General features: G+C 41.9%; 1 pseudogene; it reads right to left on the bottom strand.

Annotated features, from left to right (window-relative positions):
* Nucleotides 1–20,441: 20,441 nt before the first annotated feature.
* On the bottom strand, nt 20,442–20,784 carry LOC149474419 (bolA-like protein 2 pseudogene; annotated as a pseudogene).
* Nucleotides 20,785–21,010: the final 226 nt, after the last annotated feature.

Raw genomic sequence — 21,010 nt, 5'->3', positions numbered from 1 at the left:
AGTATACTGCTCAAAAACATTAAAGAAACACTTTGAAAACACATCAGATCTCAATGGGAAAAAATATCATGCTGGATATCTATACTGATATGGACTGGGTAATGTGTTAGGAACGTAAGGATGCCTCATCGTTTGATGGAAATGAAAATTATCAACCTACAGAGGACCGAATTCAAAGATACCCTGAACATCAAAGTGAAAAATGATGTAGCAGGCTAGTCCAATTTGCTGAAATTTTATTGCAGTAATTCAAAATGGTACTCAGTAGTTTGTATGAAAATTAAATAGAATAGTGTCATCAATAAAAAATAAACAGTGCCCAAGTGTAAAAAAAACCTTTCAGTGCTCAATCAGCCCAAAGGCAATACACTTTTCCACTGACAGTGCTCCAAAACAACATAAATTCTTGTGCTTCCACTGATAGTGCTTCACTGCAAAATGAATTTAGTGCCCCTTCACCTGAAATAGGATGGCCGCTCACCTCAAATAATGGACCTATATATCAACATAGGTTTAACAAGCATGGTCATTCTATAAACAGACTCCAGATGGCAGCAAAGGACTTGTATCATACATTAACAGGGATGGTACTAAACGATCACCCACAGGAGCCTCTTCACCACTCAGCAATGTATCAGTAAAATTTGCATATCAGCATAACAGCATGAAAACGTCGAACTTCTGGTCCCCAGGTCTGTAACTGGAAGTGACATCACTAAGCTCCGCCCCACATGTTACACCACCAACCCATGTGGCTTCGTCAGGGATCCCTGTGTACATGTTTGTTAGATCCCCAACTAAGAGAGGGGCTGCAAGGTATACTGCATTAACTTAATGAGATATGCACCACTTCTAAATATTAAAAAGATAAAGAGACTCCTTTTCTTCTTTTTTTTTTTCCCCCAAACTAGGAATTATAATATTGTATAAATATGTACCTTCATTTCCCCTTGCAAGATATTTTACATCTGCACTAGATTTACTTTATATGATGACGATGATGTTTAGACACATGAGATACATAATGCACATGTACTAACTTTTATTGTATATTTTAGATACATATTCACGCTTCAAAGCTATTATTTGCAAATTATCCCATCAGGATACAAGAGTTTTTCAGTAATTGAAATATACAGTATGTTCCTAAAAGGATTCATATATATGTAAAGTAAACTGTATAGAATATGGGTAAAGGTACATGGATATGTATGGATGGTTAAAATGTGAAATGACGCTCGCTTAATTTTTAAAGATATATATTTTTAATACGTATTCAATAAAAATGTATGGCTTCTAAGATACTGTAAGTGCAATATATGTTTGTGAATTCTTTGTTCAGCTTGTGTGAAGACCTATGCACCTCTACAAATCCCTCTTTGTTGTTTGCTTTCTCTAAAGCCCTCCTCCTTTTCTTAATTACTGTTTATGGAATTATCTTTTATAGAAACAGATCTTTTACAATTCTGGAAAGCTCTGTCTTATGTCTAGCCAAAGTTCTAGGAGCGTATGCATGCCCTAGATGGCACTGTTTCCCAACATCTGCAGAAAACTTGCACATCATTTGACAGAAACATGTAATATAATATATTAGCATGATAACCCCTTTCCTGCTGTCTTCTGATTAAGGTCTTTATATAACTATACTAATATTGGCATCCTGTTTGATTTTCCTCCCTTGTCCACACACATCACCAGTGCTAGCAAGCGTTCTATTCAGAATGTTGACTTAGCTGCATACTATTATTATATTATTAATAAAGGGGATTTATATAGTGTCAAAAATATTCCGCACATAAAAGATGGCTTTGGTTCAACATCTCAAACCCGAAACATTTGAAATATCAAGAGAAAGATTAGTGCCAACAGTCTGAGCAGCACTTTCAAAAATAAAGGGAGACAGTACAGTTACAATACATTTCAATAAAAGAGAGTTCAGAAGGCCCTGCTTAAGAGAGCTTACGACCTAAAGGGAGGGTTAAGTGATAGAAAAGGTAATAACTGTGGGGGATGAGCTGATGGAGAAAGTTAAAATAGAATTTACTAGCTGGAGGCGGGATAGGCCTCCATGAAGAGATGAGTTTTCAGGAATTGCCTAAAGACAGAGTAAAAGCTGGACAGATTGAGGTAGGGAGATCCAGAGGATGGACAAGGTTTTGGAAAGTCCTGGAGGTGAGCAAGGGAAGAGGAGGTGACAAGACAACTAGAGAGCAAGGAGATCTTGGGAGGAGTGAGGTGAATCATTTGATTAAAGTAGTTTTAAAGCCTTAAGGTTTGTTTTTTTTTTTTACTTTAAAGTTGTTGTAAAGGCTGAAGGGGCAGGTGGTTAGGTGGGTGCACTTTTTGGTCACAGGGTTAAAAGAGGGAAGTATTGAATGTAGTGGAGTATATGGCATGTTAGTTGGGAGAGATCTCTGAAATGTGAAGATCTTGTCATAAATGACTTCAAACTTCTTTATGAAATGATTGGCAATCTCTTGGGCAGTGAGTGAGTTAGTGGGTGCAGGCAATGGTGGGTGAAGTAGAGTATTCAGGGTAGAAAAGCGTTTCACAGGAACTACCTGAAAGGGTGTTAATGAAATGTTAAGATAAATCTATTTGGCGTTGAAGAGGGAGGAAATGTATTTTTGGAGAGCAAATTTATTCAGGGTGAAGTCTTTCTGGGATTTAGTTTTACTCCACAGGCACTCAAAGTGGCTATGTCTTTTGAGACTTTCGGTGAGGTGTGTTTGGCAAGGTTGTAGTGGTCCATGCGTGATTGTGTGTAGAGTGAAGGGAGCAAGTGTGTCAAGGGAGGATGAGAGCAAGCTGCTGTAGACAGAAGTTGTCAGGTGTCAGGGAATTCCAGTGCGGTGACTGGTACATAGATATGCGTATACCATCACTCATAGAAATGAGCATAGGCACATCGTTCATAGAAATAAGCATAGGCTTGTGCATGCACCAGATGGGCTCTTTAAGGGATGCTGTTGTTCGCTGTCAGTGCTGACTGGTCTTTAAGCTGTTGCCTGTGTCCTGCTACTACTTTACTGTTTCCCTTGTTCCTGACCCGGCTTGTCTTTGACCTGATCCTGTTTCTGCCTTGTCGCTAGTTCCTGACCATGTCTCTACTTGATGATTCTGTACCTTGCTGCCCACCTGCTGCTGACCTTGGCTGTCCCTGTGACAACACTTCTGTTCCTGGTTTTGTTCTCACGAGTGCATACCCTGCTGTCATCCTTACCAGATCTGCTCACCACAGTGCGTTCCTTTCTCAAGTCTGCTGGGAGTCCTGACAATCCTCACATCTGGAACCTGCCAACCAGGTGGGGTGCCCCTTTAACTTTGACTGGATCTCTGTGCACATTTACAGTTATTGACCTGATGTTCTACCAGCTTGCCTCGGACTGCATCGTCTGCTGCAAGCCAGCACTCATGTTCCTCCTGTCCCTCGGTACCCTCTGTTCCACCTTCAGTGGGACCTGGGCTGGGAGATACAAGGGAGGCCAACCTTGTTATTTCAGTCTCCAATCAGTGATGGAGTCTGAAAGGGAGGCCGCTCTGCTCACGACCCTCTGCCAAACGGTTACTGTACTATCCAAAGTCATGCAAGGGCTACACAAGGACTTCACTCAAATAGACAATCAGTTACAATCTATGACGGGTGCTTTTTCTTCCTCAGTCTCCCTGGCTCTGAGAGATTCTTCTGCTCAGACCATGGCCATTATCACCAGTAATGGACCTCTGCCACCCGAAACCAGGGTACCTCTGCCTGAATGTTTTTCTGGAGACTGTGGGAAATTCAGGACTTTCTAGAACTCCTGTGAGTTATATTTCTCCCTCCCATCTCAGACTTTCACATCAGAAGACATTAAGGTGGGTTTCCTCATATCCTTGCTCCAAGAGGAACCTCAGACCTGGGCTCATCTTCAAGAATGGTGTGACCCTGCCTTGTCTTCTGTGAGCTCCTCCTTCTCGGCCATGACCCAGTTTTACAATGATCATCTTTTTTGTCACCAGAATGCTGAAGCCATGCTCAGCAATTTGCTCAAAGACCTGTGGAAGACAACGTCTCTGATATTTGACTATGGCATGTGGACACTAAGTGGAATGCTTCTGCTCTTCAATTCCAGTTCCACTTGGGTCTGTCCGAATCTGTAAAGGACGAACTTGCCAGGGTAGGAGTACCCATTGTCCTCGAGCACTTTCTCGATGACTCTCAGTATTCAAATTGATTGTCTACGTGAAAGACTAGTGGAATGATCTGCTAACATCTATCATAATCAAGCTGAGTCTAGGGTCTCAGTTGTTCAGCCTGTTGACAGCAAGTCAAGGGACTCTTCTGCCACTAGTAAGTCCCCCCAACTCCGCTATTTGAGATTTCCATTGTCACAGCAAGAATGATCACAGCACCGCTGTGTCTTTACTGAGGAGATGGTGATCACTTCCTGCGGACCTGCCCTGTATGAGGCCTCAGGAGACTTGCTAGTCCTCCACACACAGTTGCTGCTATGGACTCTGGGAGAATGCATACTCTCCTTTCTGTTACTCTACGGTTTCCAGGAAAGACTCGTGCTGTAACTGCCATTATAGTCTGTAGAGCTTGTAGCTGTTTTGTGGACTCCTCCTTCACTACTCAACATGGATTACCTCCCAGTGCCAAGGAGAACAGTTTTTCAGTTCATCTGGCAGATGGTTGAGGTATTAAATCTGGGCCGGTTATCTTGGAGACTGTGCCAATCCCATGTTCCATGTAATCGAGAGTTCCTTCGTCTGGATGTTATCGCCTCTCTGTTGTTCCCTGTCATCCTGGGTCAGCCTTGGTTAACAGCCCATAACCCTCATATCAAGTGGGCTACTGGGGAAGTATCTTTCTTATCTGATTCTTGCCAGATGTCCTGCTTTCCACCAGCACCTGAGCCTGAGAAACATCTTCTCAGTATCAACATGGACTCTGAAGTTGTTAAATTGGTACCTACAGCTTATCATGAGTCTTAAATAAGAAGAACGCTGACACTCTTCCACTGCATCGGACCTACGATTGTCCCATCGAACTGTTACCTGGTGCAGAGATTCCCTTTGGGAGAATTTACCCGCTCTCTGAACTAGAGTTTGGAAAGCTTTGAAAATACATTAATGAGAACCTTGAGAAGGGGTTTATCCAACCCTCCATCTCACCAGCCAGCTGGTATCTTCTTCATAGAAAAAAGTTCATACACTTTGGTGGTTTGCAGGAACCTCAATAAGGTTTTCATAAAGAACCAGTACCCCTTGCTACTCATTCCTGAACTATTCCAGAGATTAAAGGATGCTCGAGTGTTTTCCAAACTGGACTTGAGGGGGGCTTACAATTTAATAAGAATCAGAGAGGGTGATGAATGGAAAACTGCCTTCCGGACTCGTTTTGGGCACTTCAAATACTTGGAGATGCTCTTTGGTCTCTGTAATGCGCCAACGTTTTGGTAATGATTTTTGTTTCAGGACTATCTGGTTCTTTTATCATTGTCTATCTAGACGATATCCTTATCTTCTCTGCTTCCCTGGATTTCCATCAGGGTCACGTAGGGAAAGTTCTGAGCATACTAAGGGAACATCGTTTTTATGCAAAACTTAAAAAATGTGAATTTGAAAAACATAATGTGACAGACCGAACTGGGATGGGCTTTTGGAGGGGACTACAGGCTAGCCTCTTACCTACTGACCATGGCCCTGGCATCTCAGGGGGCTCACTTTTTTGGTGTGTGCCTGGGGGGACCTTTGGAATAGTTTCCTTCTGATTCAAGTCCATGTCTCCCCAAAACACACAGACTCTGAGAACTGGAGGACCAGGATACATATTTGGGGTCTCCGTACCCAAACCAGCACTGACTGCTTCAACCCCCCCCTTCCTAGTCTCAGAGACTCTAAGAAAATGTCAATATAATCAGCTCAAAACAAACCTGATGCTCGAACCTGTTCATTAAGGTGTTATATGTCTTTCTACCATTGTGTACCTCCTAGGTGTGCATTCAATTGTTAATTGAGGTAATTGAGCCACCTATTGTTTGTCTGTTGGCAAGTCCTCTTGGAAGGATGGGATGTTTATCCTAATGTATGTATCCTGTGTCTTAGCGGTGAGGAAGTGGTTCTCTGATGGAGTCATCTGATCAAGGTGACAGGCTTTGCATCACATTTGGTGGCAAGCGGGACCCAGTGGCGGGTGATATTAAAGAAGTGTTCCAGGAGCCGGTCACCATGGAAGCGAACTTCCAGTGGCAAATGCTAGAGAATATTGCACAGTATGGAGAGCCTGGTTCTGCCCAGGACATGCTGGAATTGAGAGACGCAATTCACCGGAAGCTATGGATGGAGGCTCTCCAAGAAGAGCAAGACTATGATGAAAATATTCTCCCTACATTCCTGGATATGTACTGGCTGCAGTTGGATTGCGTATACCATTCCTAGGAGAGAATCCTCGGAAGGAATAGCTGATAGAGCTGTATAGGCAGGATGGTGCTGGATGACGGTTATTGGGCGCTGCAGTGGTATGTTACCCAAGTGTGTCCAGGGCTGAAGAACAGCGATCCCATAGAAGGCTATCACTACAGTGGCCTGGGATTGATATCTGAGATGCTTCAAGGGGATCCACATTTTGGTAGTGCAGCAGAGTGGAGGTAGGAGGACATCTGAGATTTTCGGGAGTTGGAACTTCCCAGTAAGCTCAGATTGAGAAGTGACTTGGACTTTATAGTGACACAAGAATGGGAGCTGGAACAAGCATATAAAAGACTGTTCGACGAAGCTCAACAGTATGCCCCAGCACCCATGGATTTTATGGATTACGAGTTACCCACCGAAGTGCTGGCACTGGGCCCAGGTGCCGCCAGCCCTTGCCCTGGATTTTCAGCAAATCCAGTGACTGGGAATTAGACTTTTCTGCTGACGAAGAACAACCCAGTGAGCCTCCAGCAGAACAGCTGGCATGAAGGCAGAGCACTACTGACTTCTGCCTAAAACAATTGGTGGCCCTGGGGGATTTGTTTGAGGTCCATAATTTTTCATTTTGCTTCCCAGCAGAAGAGCTGGCATCGAGGCAGAGTGCTACTGACCTCTGCCTACAAAAATCAGTGGCCCTGGAGGATTTGTGCAAGGCCACAGAATTGTAATTTTGTTTTCCAGTGGAGGAGCTGGCATCAGGTCACCACTGAACTCTGCCCAGCACAATAGCACTTATGGAGATCCAGGGTGGGCAGCCCTTCTCCCTAGCAGTACGCCGATACAGTGGAACTCCTAACCCCAGCCGAAGTTCTGGCAGCGGGGCAGAGTACCTCCAGTGTCTGCCCATACACAGTTCCAGCAGAAGTGCTGGCAACAGGACAGAGGGTCTGAGACCTCTGCCCCACACACTCAGCAGTTTCAGGGGCCCAGGGACAGGAGATGGTCATCCTTCCTCTGCAGCAGTCAGCCAGAGCAGAGGAAACTGTCTTCCCTCCCCAGCAAGGATTCATGCAACTGGGAGACAGTACCAGGGGAATTTTGTCCCAGCAGCTGGATAAGGGTACAGGAGATGGAGCAACTAGCTCATCCCCCCAGCAGCAGTTCCACAGTCAGGGAAAGGAGGTGGTCGTCTTTCCTCCCCAGCGACAGATCCACAGTGCAGGAGGGGAGGTTGTCGTCCTCCCTTCCCAGTGGCAGTGTAGTGACTCAGGAGTGCAGGATGTTGATCTCACAGTAGGAGTCCAAGAGTCCAGGGAGAGTCATCCTCCCTCCCCAGCAGACAGCCAGAGCAGAGATTTGGGATCCCCAGTTGAAGCGCTGGCCTCTGCCCAGCACCTACCGTGTCTTCACGGCTCCAGGGAGTTGGGGCAGTCAGCTCCTCTCCCCAGCGGCAGACCGAACTACAGAACAGTAAAAACCTCCCAGCTGCAGCACTGGCAGCCGGACAGAGGGTCCACAACCTCTGCTCCTCACCTACCAATGACAAATTTTCCCTACGGCCAAGAATTGAGATTATGTCGACCGGCTATGTGGGTTCACTCTGCCCAACTAACGCATGTCCAGGTAGAGATCTGGGACCTGGCTAGTCAACTTTTGAGGGGGGAGAAATGTGACAGACCCAACCAGGACAGGGGTTTTGGAGGGGACTACGGGCTAGCCTCTTGCCTACTGGCCATGGCCTTGGCATCTAAGGGGGCTCTATTCTTTGATGTGTACCTGGGGGGACCTTTGGCGTAGTTTCCTTCTGATTCAAGTCCATGGTTCCCCAAAACACACAGACTCTGAGAACTGGAGGACCAGGATACAGATTTGGGGTCTCTGTGCCCAAAACAGCATTGCCTTCTTCAACTTCACCTCCCCCCCAACCTTCCTAGTCTTAGAGACTCTAACAAAATGTTAATATAATCAGCTCAAAACAAACCGGATGTGATTGCTCTAATCTGTTCATTAAGGTGTTCTGTCTTTCTACCATTGTGTGGCTCCTAGGTGTGCATTCCATTGTTAATTGAGGTAATTAAGTCACCTATTGTTTGTGTGTTGGCAAATCCTACATAATGAGAATATACTGATGTCAGCTTCACCTCATTAACTAATCAGTGTGGGATGTTTATCATAATGTATAATATTTGTGGTTATTGTTCATGTGGGGACAGCCCCTATTTGTGAAGTGTATAAAAACCTGTGATTTCTGTAAAAAAAAAAAAATAGTTCATGTTTGGCATCTAATCTAGTTTTGGGTGCAATGCCCAGCTATAATACCTTGATCCTGTGTTCCAGCGGTGAGGAATCGCTTCTCTGATGGAGTCACCCAATCAGGGTTAAAGGCATTCTGTCACACATACTATCCAATTTTTGGAACTTATCTGTTCTGATGGGACTGCCATGGATCCCCAGGAAAGTGTCTGCAATACTCGACTGGCCTATGCTAGTGGATAGGAAGGCTTTGCAGCAATTTGTGGGATTCGATAATTTTTACAGAAAGTTTATCAAGACCTTTTCCAGTATTATTTCTCCTGTTACGCAGTAAACCAGGTTGCACACAACTTTTGCATAGTCCTCGGAAGCCCAAGCAGCTTTTGAAAAACTGAAGAATCTCTTTCAAGTCTGCTTCCATCTTGAAACATCCTGACTCTGCATTGCCTTATGTTCTGGAGGTAGATGCTTCCGAAAATGCAGTGGGAGCTATACTTTCACAGTCTGGTGTTTTCAAATGTAGTTTGTAAACCAGCACCAGTGACCTGATTGGCAGCTGCTCTAGTACCAGTGTTCTATTACCAGTGTAAGCCAGTACCAGTGATCTGATCGCCAGCCACACTAGTACCAGTGTTCTATTAGTAGTGTAAGCCAGCACCATAACCTGGACACCTGGCACACCAGTACCAATTTAAGCCAGCATTGAGGGGCATACTGAACCAAAAAGGAGGTCTGGTTGGTTAAAATATGACCAGGTTTGTTTAATCACTAGGGCCCCTTGTTTGTATGGTCACTTTATTGGAAAAGTGTGCTAAAAGTGAACTTAAAAGCCACCATTTCCATTCCCCAGTTTATAAATGTAGCACTACACCTTTAGGAGTCACTGAGTTTTGGGTCCCCCTTAAGCTCTGCACAGCCAGGCAACATGCATTTTTCATACTTTGCAGACTGGGGTCAAAGAACAGTCTTTGAGCTTGGTTTTGTGACTTTATTGTGCGGTTAAGAACTTGGGTTGGGTCTAGGGGTATATGGGATGCCTGAAGTACTGTAGAATTTGAGGACACTCTACTTAGCAACTATGTACAAAAATGTGAATAACAACAGTCTCTCTTTAAGGGGTGCTTAAGCCCCTTCAGTGTACTTAGTCAGACCCTGGATGAGTCCTTCTCTTCACTCAGCTGCCTTGAGGGTATCCCTGGGCAAGGGGGCCCAGAAACTGCCAATTTAAAACAGCAGTCCTGGATCAGAAACTAGTTGGGTTTTTCATCTGAATGCGCTCTCCCCTTATCCGGCCCAGGGGGTGCAAGAGTACTCACAGTGTCCTCTCCTGTCAGCTTGGTGGGTTGGTGGCTGCCTACAGGCCTTTTGCTGGGCTGGCTCCTTCCCTGCTGCTCAGGATGTCCTCCCTAGGAGACGGTGGTGCAATGCAGGTCCTCTTTTTCCAGCAACCACCCATAAGTAGACCCCCTCCCAGGCTCCAAACTCCAGCTCCTCACTCCATCTTCAACCCGACATTCTGACCCTGCTCTCCAGGCTCTGTCACATTTGAGGTTTGTCCTGGCCACCATATCTAGCCTCTTGCCAGGGTATTGGCCAGGGTCCCTCAAACACGCAGAACTGGGCCTCCTCCATCCCTCTTCTAGAAGCTCTCAGGTTACTGGAGAGGTGGGAGGGCCCCAGAAACCCTGACCTGAGGTGACCTCCTGCCTCACTCACAGGCTGACTCATCCCAGGCTGCTACTCAGCCTCTGTCTACAAAAAAAATAAAACGACAAACAGCCTATCTAGCTAACTTGGAAGGCATTACATACAATATGCTGTCATTTATTAAATACATAAACCTGTCAGTGTCCAATCTGCACAGATACATTTACTGTCTCTCTTCCTAAGCGCTACGGTCTTCTTCCATTCCACCATGATCCCTCTAATATGGAAGGGTCCAGGCTGTCATATAAAGCATCCAAGGCAAAGACCAAATCAATTTATAAACAGAGTTTTTCTGACAATAATGAACGTCGCCCTTCTTTGAAGTACATTAAGCAGGGTTAGTAAATTCATGAAGAGTAGTCATAGAGGTTAAGGAGACTCATGTTGCTCATGTCTGTACTCTGTCTGACTGTTTTGAAGTAAAAAAAAAAAAAAAAAGTATGCAGAAAATATATCAGTGAACAAGTAATAGCTTCGCTGTATAAATAAAAAATCCCCTAAACTCCAGGCAGACTCTTGGGCAGACACCTAGAGGTGCCTTCATATATTTTTCCTTAAACCATGAAGCATCCTAAACGTAAAAGCGACTTTAGTTTCATATGTCTTGCCTGGATCTTCCCTTTTTTTCGCTGCTTGCCACAATGATGAATGGTGAGGGACAGAAGGAGATGGACCCAAAAACGAAGGGAGATTAAGTTGTGCTTGCTTTGCCTTGGAGTTCGATGCAAACTTTTCATGTCTGCCGGTAAAATATTAGAAAGCAGTTTTTGTTACTAGTCTAACCTGGCTCAGGAATTGAACACCTGGCTGATGACTAGTTGCTATATGAAATAGCTTAATAACAGCTTTATGCTGGGTATTACAAATGAGACCCTTTGTGTATTTCAATGTGTCATTACAGTTCAGTATTTTTTTTTTGTGCTTTGTGATCTCTCTTGTTGGTCCGGAGTCTGTCTCTGCATTTCTTCTACAGCCAGATATTTCTGCTCCATCTGTGCCATCATCTGTACTTTATACAATGAAAAAAAATCTGTAAAATATTAACTGCTATAGTTACCCAGATTTATACTATTCAGCCATGTAAACAATAAGCAGCACATTCCCAAAAGAACAGGCGAACAATATGAACTCTTGGACCTTGGGTACTACACTTGAAAGTTCTACAGCCAGGAGAAATATATCAGAATTAGAGTTGATGCTTGGGAGAAACTTCCAGAAGAGGTAGTGAGCCAGTCAGCAGTAAATAGGTTCAAACACGCTTAGGACAAGCATAGATCTATACTTAGACAAAAAAGCTAACGGAAAAAAAAAAATATAAAAAATAAAACAAAAAAATGGGCAGACTCGATGGACCACTTGGTTTTTTTCTCCCATCACTTTCTATGTTTCTATGTAGAATTAGTGGTATAATGTATTTTTATGTGAGTACTTATTAAATGATGATAGTGTTTGCCTTAAACTATATGTAAAACCAGTTACTAAAATCTCATGTTTGTAACATAAAATACAATATAACCCCATGCAAACAATCATGTCTAGTGCCCTAAACCCTCTACAATATCCGTAAAAAACATTTCTGTGTGCAATAGCCCATTCACCCCCACCCCCATTCCTTAAACCTTTTTTTTTTTTTTTTAGAGATTTGTAGTGTGGCCACTAGAGGAAGATGTCATTGGCTCAGTGCAATTTCTCAGCCACGCTACAAGCACATTGTTTTCTGTTTCTGTAATATGTTGAATAGAAAGGAATGAGGCACTGTGTGTTTATACAGAAATTAAACATTGTGCATACTAAAGAAATGTGAGGCACCTTGTGTAGCAGAAGGTGTAAGGCCTTGGTCTCCAAGACGTAGCCCGCCTGCCCTCTGTGTCGGCTTGGGAGCTATTTGGCGAGTTGGGCTGCAGTTATGCAGCAGAGTGGTAGTGGGGTGTCAGGCGGTGGAACGCTCTATGTTCCTCCAACCGGCACTGAAAGAGACTGTGCTGTGAGTACAGTAAAGTCCAATGTTGAGATTTATTATTATGTCCACCGACACCAATGTTGCAGGTTATTATTGTGTTCACTGATACCAAGGCTGGAGGTTATTATTGTGTCCACCGCCACCAATGTTGCAGGTTATTATTGCACTCACTGACATCAATGCTGTGGGTTATTATTATGTCCACCGCCACCAATGTTGCAGGCTATTATTACACTCATTGACATCAATGCTGTGGGTTATTATTGTGTCCACCGCCCCAATGATGAGGGTTATTATTGTGTTCACTGATGCCAAGGCTGGAGGTTATTATTGTGTCCACCGACACCAATGTGGCAGGTTATTATTACACTCACTGACATCAATGCTGTGGGTTATTATTATGTCCACTGACACCAATGTGGCAGGTTATTATTGCACTCACTGACACCAATGATGCGGGTTATTATTTTGTTCACTGATACCAAGGCTGGAGGTTATTATTCTGTAACAATGGGTATAAGTGAGCGCTAAAAAACGAAGCCGCTGAACACAAAAGGCACCAAAAAAACCTCCAAAGATTCACATATAAAGAAAGTGCAGCGCTTGTACATTAAAACATGCAAAAATATCAAAGTGCAAGAATATGTCACTGCAAAACGCAGGTCGGGTATAGTTATACTACCCCTTATGAGTCTCAATATGTCACACAAATATAGTTCACAATCTCCCAGTGAGTTAGGTGAGGTGAAGGATCAGATGGATCCCTGTTGACACGTAGTGAAAATCAAAAGGTGATATGTGGTGATATCCAAAACTGATAAAAGATTGTGCACTCACCAGATGCACAACCAATATGCGCATGTAAGAGATAACCCCTCTTAAGGTATGGTTCCAGGATTCATCAAGGACAAGATCTGGTCAAACTCTGCGTAGTAGACCCTCCGCTGTCATGCATGGCTCTGTCCCCTATTCCACTTTATTCTGCCGATAATTGGAAGCTCACCAGAGAGCCCCAAAAAGAAACAAGGAGGCCAGAATAGCGTGATACCGCTTAAACATGCGTGCGTTTATTTCAGCAAAGAAGGGTATGATAAAAACAATACTGACCAGATAAGAGAGTTGACCGCCGGGACCCCAGTGGTGCCGGCGGTGGTAAACGTCACTGTGCCGCAGTTCCTTTCTGACGCGTTTCGTGCAACCGCACTTACTCATAGGGGGTATGCTCTGGGCACAGGACGTTTGATAATGCGTATATATAAAGAAAAAACCGCGCTCGTTCAATAAACGTGCGCCATTTTGCAATAGACTTGTGTCTCCAAACATGCGCCATTTTGTTGAAGTCCGCATATGCGCAATCACAAAATATACGGGAACGCGTGAGCGTTGAATCCACCGCTTCGATCGCGTATGTGCGGGCGCCATTTTCCTAAAGTCCAGATATAATAGTGTCACCGCCAAACAAGGGAACCTGACAACAAAGAAAAACAAAAACAAAAGATATTGAGTGAGATATCCTCACTACTAATAACCAGGGTAACCTATATAGACACCCAGATATGTTATCCCAGACTGGTCATATAAATGTTATAACAATTTACATGTAGGTGATAACAATGCCATGTGTCAAATCATGGCAATCGTATAATAATATATTCTATTAAAATAGAACAACCTCAGTACGTCTATAATATTGGGATTATCAGTAAGGATGCTAAATTCAAAGCCATCCCTACATATATGATATTTATAAACAATTCTTGCCGCAACCCACCTTCAACATATAAACATACAAAAAGAGGTAGTCCTTGGTTGGAAAGGTGACACATAAATCAGAAAACATATACATTATATAATCATCATTATTAAAATTACACTAAAACAAAATGCAATGATAATAAAAATACCCATAAAATAGATTATAAAATATAAAAGTCTGAGGATCCATAAATAATGAAGAATATTATAAAAAATTCGTGAGATAATATGCAATTAAAATTAGAATTCGCAATGGCCTAAAGGCAACCTCAAAAACCAATAAACAACAAGTTAGGGCGTTTATAAATCTATTTAGCCAAAAAATGGCGATATGGAAAAAATAATAAAAATAGATTATTAGCTGAAAAGGATAAAATATTTAACTATTATCTATTAAACAGTTTATATCCATTTCTACATTGAGTCCTTTGGGATGTATAGAACCAATTTCAAAGATCCATCTTGATTCCATCTGTGATACGGCCCGTTTTTTATTTGTCCCTCTCCAATTGGATTGTACAACTTCAACTCCCGTAAATGTTAAAGATGATGGATCTCTGTGGTGACACCTACGGTAATGATTGGAGAGGGAATGTTCCTTATATCCGCGTTTGATGTTATAGACATGTTCACGTAAACGATCCCTTAGGCGTCGTGTTGTACGGCCTATATACTGCTTCTTGCATGGGCATTGGAGCAAATAAACCACGTACCTGCTGTTGCAGGTTATAAAGTTATCGATTTTATAATTTTTACCCGTGGTTGAGGACATGAAACTGTCCACTCTCCTTTTTCTATGCCCATTGCACGTGCAGATCACACACTTGTTACAAGGATAAAAACCAATTAAATTATTAAAAATTGAAATACTTCGGGGAGGATTAATCACATTAGGGGCAATTTTATTACGTAAGGAGGGTGCCCTTCTAAACGTGATTTCAGGTTTATCGGGCAGGATCTGTGCTAATACAGGATCAGCCTTAAGAATCTTCCAATTATTCCTTATGATCCTGTTTACTGTTTTATGTTGGTTCGAATAGGTGGTTACAAACGGGCATATTTTGGATGGGCGTGATTTGGCCACTCCATTCAATAATAATCTCCTGTCAAGTTTAGCGACTTCTTCTAAAGTGCAATTTAGTGCGGACTCATCGTAACCTTTCTCCTTGAATCTGTATTTCAGAATACTGGCTTGTTGGTAATACGTATCCAGATTGGTACAATTCCTCCTTATTCTCTGGAATTGACCTTTCGGGATATTCGAAAGCCAGTTTGGATGGTGACAACTAAATGTGGGAATGTAACTATTCCTGTCCGTTTCTTTAAAGAAAGATTGTGTTGCCACCCCGCCGTTCTGGTTCATGAGCGTTAAATCCAGAAAATTAATACTGTTCTTACTATATTCATATGTTAATTTGATATTCAAATTATTATTATTCAAGGTTTTAAAAAAATTTATTAGTGCCTGCTCCTCACCCTTCCATATAAGCAAGATGTCATCAATATATCTCCTGTAAAAATATAGCTCTGGCCAATCTCTTGCATAAATGATGTCTTCCTCCCATCGTGCCATAAAGAGATTGGCCAGGCTAGGAGCGAACTTCGCTCCCATGGCCACGCCCTTGGTTTGTAGGTAAAACTTGCCGTCAAACCAAAAATAATTGTTGGTCATTGCGAATTCTAACAAACTTAAAATAAATTCTTTCTGTAATGTCTGCATTCCAATAAAATCGTTCAAATAAAATTCCACTGCATACATTCCATCCTGGTGTGCTATATTAGTGTAAAGGGACGAGACGTCAGCCGTGACCAGATATGTATCAGGTTCTATACTTAGATCTTTAACGTCTAAAAGGACCTGTTTTGTATCCCTAAGATATGATGGGGTCACCAAGGGCTGCAAAAAGTTATCTATATATTCTCCTGCTCGTGAGCTTAAGGACCCTATCCCACTAATTATAGGTCTGCCTGGGGGATTTGTAGGGTCCTTATGTATTTTTGGAAGTATATACATGATAGGTAGCCTAGGAGCTATCAATACCATCAATGCTTAGTTATTATTGCCTACACTGATACTATTGCTGAGGGTTATTATTACTGCCACTGACACTAATGCTGGGGGTTATTATTGCTGCCACTGACACTAATGCTGGGGGTTATTGTACTCCACCCTCTTTACTTTACATTGCAACATGCTGCAAAAAATGCAGCAGGAACAACATTTTTATGTGTTGAGGTGTGTTATAGTTTATTTATTCTGAATGGGCTGTATAACGTGAAGCAATGCCCCTCAGCGCATGAAATTGTGCTGCTATTGGGCAGTCCCCTGGAAGTGTCAGGGGCTGCACTTGATGCCCCCTAAATGTTTGACTTGACCTTCACTGGTGTAAGGTATATAGTATAGCACAGATGCTGCATGTGCTTGCTTACCAACATCTTATTACCTGTCCCTGGGCATTGTCACTCCTGCCCATGGCCCATACTTGATATGCCCACCTTTTGGTGGTTCTGCCTAAATCGCACTCCTAATTTTGCAGGAACCAGCCACTCACTGGTGTTTTCCCCTCAGCTAATACCCTCTTTTAGATTACTGCACGTGCTCAGTAACTCAAACAAGGCTGTGATCTTGGGCCACAATCCAGAACACAGCAACAGGGTGATGGAGGACAGCTATGCAGGACTGTACCAGCAAATCTGTTGGCATCTATGCATGTGATAGAGAGACATGAAACACTGCGTAAAGCAGAGAAGTGCGAGGCACTGTGTGTAATAAAAAGACAGAAGGGAGTAATGCATGAAGTACCTTTTAAAAATATTGAAAATTATATTCACATGGGTGAAACACAGGATGCACAGAAGGGCTCAATACATGTCATTCATGTCAGAACAAAGATTTGCTCTCTTAAGTCAAATAATTTTTTATTAAAAAAATGTTTTTGCATACAGTGTATACAGCTTTTGGGCCCGTCAAACAATCGGCTGTAATACAAACACCCCCCCAAAAACAAGAACAAGAATATATAAGAAGGAGCAAAAAAGAACAAAATAAGTTTTACCTCCGGATAAAATTAATTAATTTGACACATTAGCAAGGCCTTTTTCAACCTTTTCAATGCATAGGAACCCTTGAAAAAACTTTTCAGTCTCCGGAAACCCCTGCTAAAAATGAGTATATCTACAACTCGCAATATGTAAGGGTGATGGTCAATGGGATAAACAATAAAGTGGTCATTCTGGCACACAGAGATGAAGTTATATATGAAAACAATAAATGTATATAAACTAATGCAGGAGATGGCAATGGCAATGACATAAAACACTGTGAAATAAAGGTATAATGTTCATAAGTACACAAGGAGTCTATTAAAAGTCTCTCGGGCAATCAGCTGAAAGGTCAGTACTAATTACCGGCAGCCATCCTCGGAGCAAAGCCAGCTCTATATGCAAAGACAAAAGAAAGGAAGCAGGAGGTGCCCATCTAAGTGCAGCAGATAAAACTGTATTTAATGGCAAAGGATTAAAAACACTCACAAGAGTAATAAGAAAACAAGCTCATCTGTGTATATAGGGTGACCGTTCATCAACAACCTCCAGGCACTGTATTGCCATTAAATACAGTTGTATCTGCTACACTTAGATGGGCGCCTTCTGATTCCTTTCTGATGGTCAATGGGATAAATGCTCCTTACACCTTTGGTCATTGGGAAGAATTACTTTGTTACAGATAGCTAAAAGATCAGTGGTTGCAGTAGGAACCTATCTGAGAAGCAGAAACTGATCATTGCTCAAGGAACTCCAAGCAACCTCTGGTGGAAACCTGGCTGAGAAACACTGCATTAGCATATGTAGAGGGAGCATTGAGTAGGTACCACTAGAAATATAGGTATCCAGCATAATGGCTAACTGAGACTCATAACAGAGTACATAATAGTGCAAATAAAGTGTCCTTAGTATCAGATCGTCTGTCATGAAATACACAAAATAATAGTCGAGCATCTAGAAATAGGAGGTATTAAGGGGGATTTATTAAACCTGGTGCACTCAGAATCTGGTGCAGGTGTGCATGGTAGTCAATTGGCTTCTAACTTCAGCTTGTTCAACTAAACTTTGACAATACAACTTGGAAGCTGATTGGTTTCTATGCAGAGCTGCACCAGATTTTGTATGCTCTACCCATATGGAAAAAAATGTATTTGAAATATATGTTAAAAATATTCTTCCCAAATATATTGACATATATTTGAAATGCTACAATTTTGGCCAAATTCAATATACTGTATTTCAAAATACATTTCAATATATATATATATATATATATACTGTATGTTGAAATGTGTTTTTATTACAAAATATATAAAAAATATTTTTAAAAATACATTTCAAATATACTGTATGTCTTTAAAAATACAAATCTACATTTTTGAAATGCATTTACAAATATATGTTAAAATGACTTTTTTATATGTAAAAAAAAATCTGAAGACTATATTTAAAAAATATATATTTTTAAAAATATATTTTTTAAATACATTCTTCAGATTTTTATTTAACATATAAAAAAGTCATTTTAACATATATTTTTACATATATTTGTAAATGCATTCCAAAAATGTAGATTTGTATTTTTAAAGACAAACAGTATATTTGAAATGTATTTTTAAAAATATTTTTCATATATTTTGTAATAACGCATTGCAACATACAGTGTGTATGTATGTATGTGTGTGTGTGTGTGTGTGTGTGTATATATATATATATATATATATATATATATATATATATATATATATATATATATATATATATATAAAAATTGTAGTATTTCAAATATATGTAAATATATTTGGGAAGAAATATATTTCAAATATATTTTTCTTCTATGTGGGTAGTTTTAGTAAATTACCCACATTGTGCCCTTGTCTTTAAATGAATGTTGAATCACATCTTCAAAGCTCTGTCAGAGTCAACCATCTACACCTACATTGAACTGTAACTAAATGATACGTGTCAACATGATTATACAATAAAGTAAAAGTTCAGACCCCTGAAACCGTGTGTATGTGTTATCAATTGTTCTATGAAATGCATGGATGACGAGAGATCAATGTCCTAATACATGGGTCCTTACAAATGAGCCCAATAGCCGGTCTCTAATTAATTGTGGGGGAGCCAGACTCAGTATCTCTAACCAGTCATCTCATAATTATATTAATTTTGCCAGGGCATTTTCTATATTGTTATGTTAAATGTGTCCAGATCAGGACATCATTAACCGTTTTCACCCACATGGCATGTGTTGGAGGGGCTGGAGATATCCACGTCTGAGCTATAAGCTTTTGAGTTAAAAATAGCAAGCGATCGATCGCTGTATATACGGGTGGAGTAAAGAGTTCTCCATCCAGCCAACCCAGTATGCAAATATTAGGGTTCATTGGCAAAATAACCGTAAAACCCACATTTATGGTATCAAGGACATGGGTCCTGTATCTGGTTATTTTGGGACATCTCCTTATCATATGTATCAGTGTGCCATCATCAACTTCACAGTGTGGGCATAAGAAGGTATCTCCCTTGTGCCAGCCAAAATGTATTTGAGGAGTTTGGTATTTCCGGTTTATAATATAAAGTTGAATGACTTTCTAAGTGGCTTTCAGAGACACCTATAACACATTATTAAGTATATAAACTATCTCCTCATCATTAATATGACCTATATCCGATTGCCAGTATGTTACACATTTTGGTGATTGCTGGATCAATGATCCGCATAGTGCTGAGATTTGTCCCCACTTTGATGCAGAGGACAAAGTATGATTGAGGATAGTGGGCATGGCGTAAACCTAAGAGGTCAGTTTGGCCTGTGCCTGGACAACATGGTGCAGCTGTAAATACTGAAAGCATTTATAAGGTATACCAAATTCTTCCTTTAATATTTGAAATCTTTCAGCAACTGACCATGGTATAATTGTGCGGTGTAGAGAAACCTCTGCTGCAGAGACACATGTATATGAACAGCTGCCCGGTCGATGAGCTGAAGATCATTCACACCTTTGACCAGAAGACTGACACTGGCTCAGTGGGAGCAGGAAAAGCAGAAGTAAGACCTGAGCACCTTCTTACTGCCATAACCATCCTCAGCGATGTGCCTTTCCCCATTTTACTGTGGACTGTTGTTTTCAGTAGAAGGATGCTGGCTGTGTCCTGAATTACTAAAACTGAAGAGATGGTCTTCGCAAGGCGAAGACCATCTCTTCAGTTTTAGTAATTCAGGACACAGCCAGCATCCTTCTACTGAAAACAACAGTCCACAGTAAAATGGGGAAAGGCACATCGCTGAGGATGGTTATGGCAGTAAGAAGGTGCTCAGGTCTTACTTCTGCTTTTCCTGCTCCCACTGAGCCAGTGTCAGTCTTCTGGTCAAAGGTGTGAATGATCTTCAGCTCATCGACCGGGCAGCTGTTCATATACATGTGTCTCTGCAGCAGAGGTTTCCCTTGAAACATAGGTGACACCACCGTGACCTTGAAGCTGGTGGAGCAGTGATTGGGGAACGTGTCTTTCACCTCCACATGGTCAGCCTGCAGTTCCCACTGTAGCTTCTCCTTTAGAGCCTCACTCAGTTCCCAGCCATGACACCAGCAGCCTGCTACGCTACTGCGCCTGCATGCACCCAAAGGATCTGCACCCTTGTACCGATGGTCTCTAGTATCCATGTAACCTGTGAGATCTGCAGTCCAGCACACACAGCTCCCGCCCTGACCCAGAGGTTGTTCATACCTCTCTGTTACACACAGTGGGGTTTTTTGGGGGGTTTTTTGGTCTGTGAATGAGACACTGCTTGTAACAGACAGTACTTCCCTTACCACCATTTTTTACAAGCAGTGTCTTATGCCTAATAAATATACAAAGAATCCCCCTGCGCTCCACAGAACCTTGTAA

Source organism: Staurois parvus, unplaced genomic scaffold, assembly GCF_062004578.1.
Source record: "Staurois parvus isolate SC_StPar_1 unplaced genomic scaffold, SC_StPar_1.0 ptg000005l, whole genome shotgun sequence".
Classification (NCBI taxonomy): domain Eukaryota; kingdom Metazoa; phylum Chordata; class Amphibia; order Anura; family Ranidae; genus Staurois; species Staurois parvus.
Note: the sequence above shows the minus strand (reverse complement) of the source record. Positions and strands in the feature narration are given on the sequence as shown.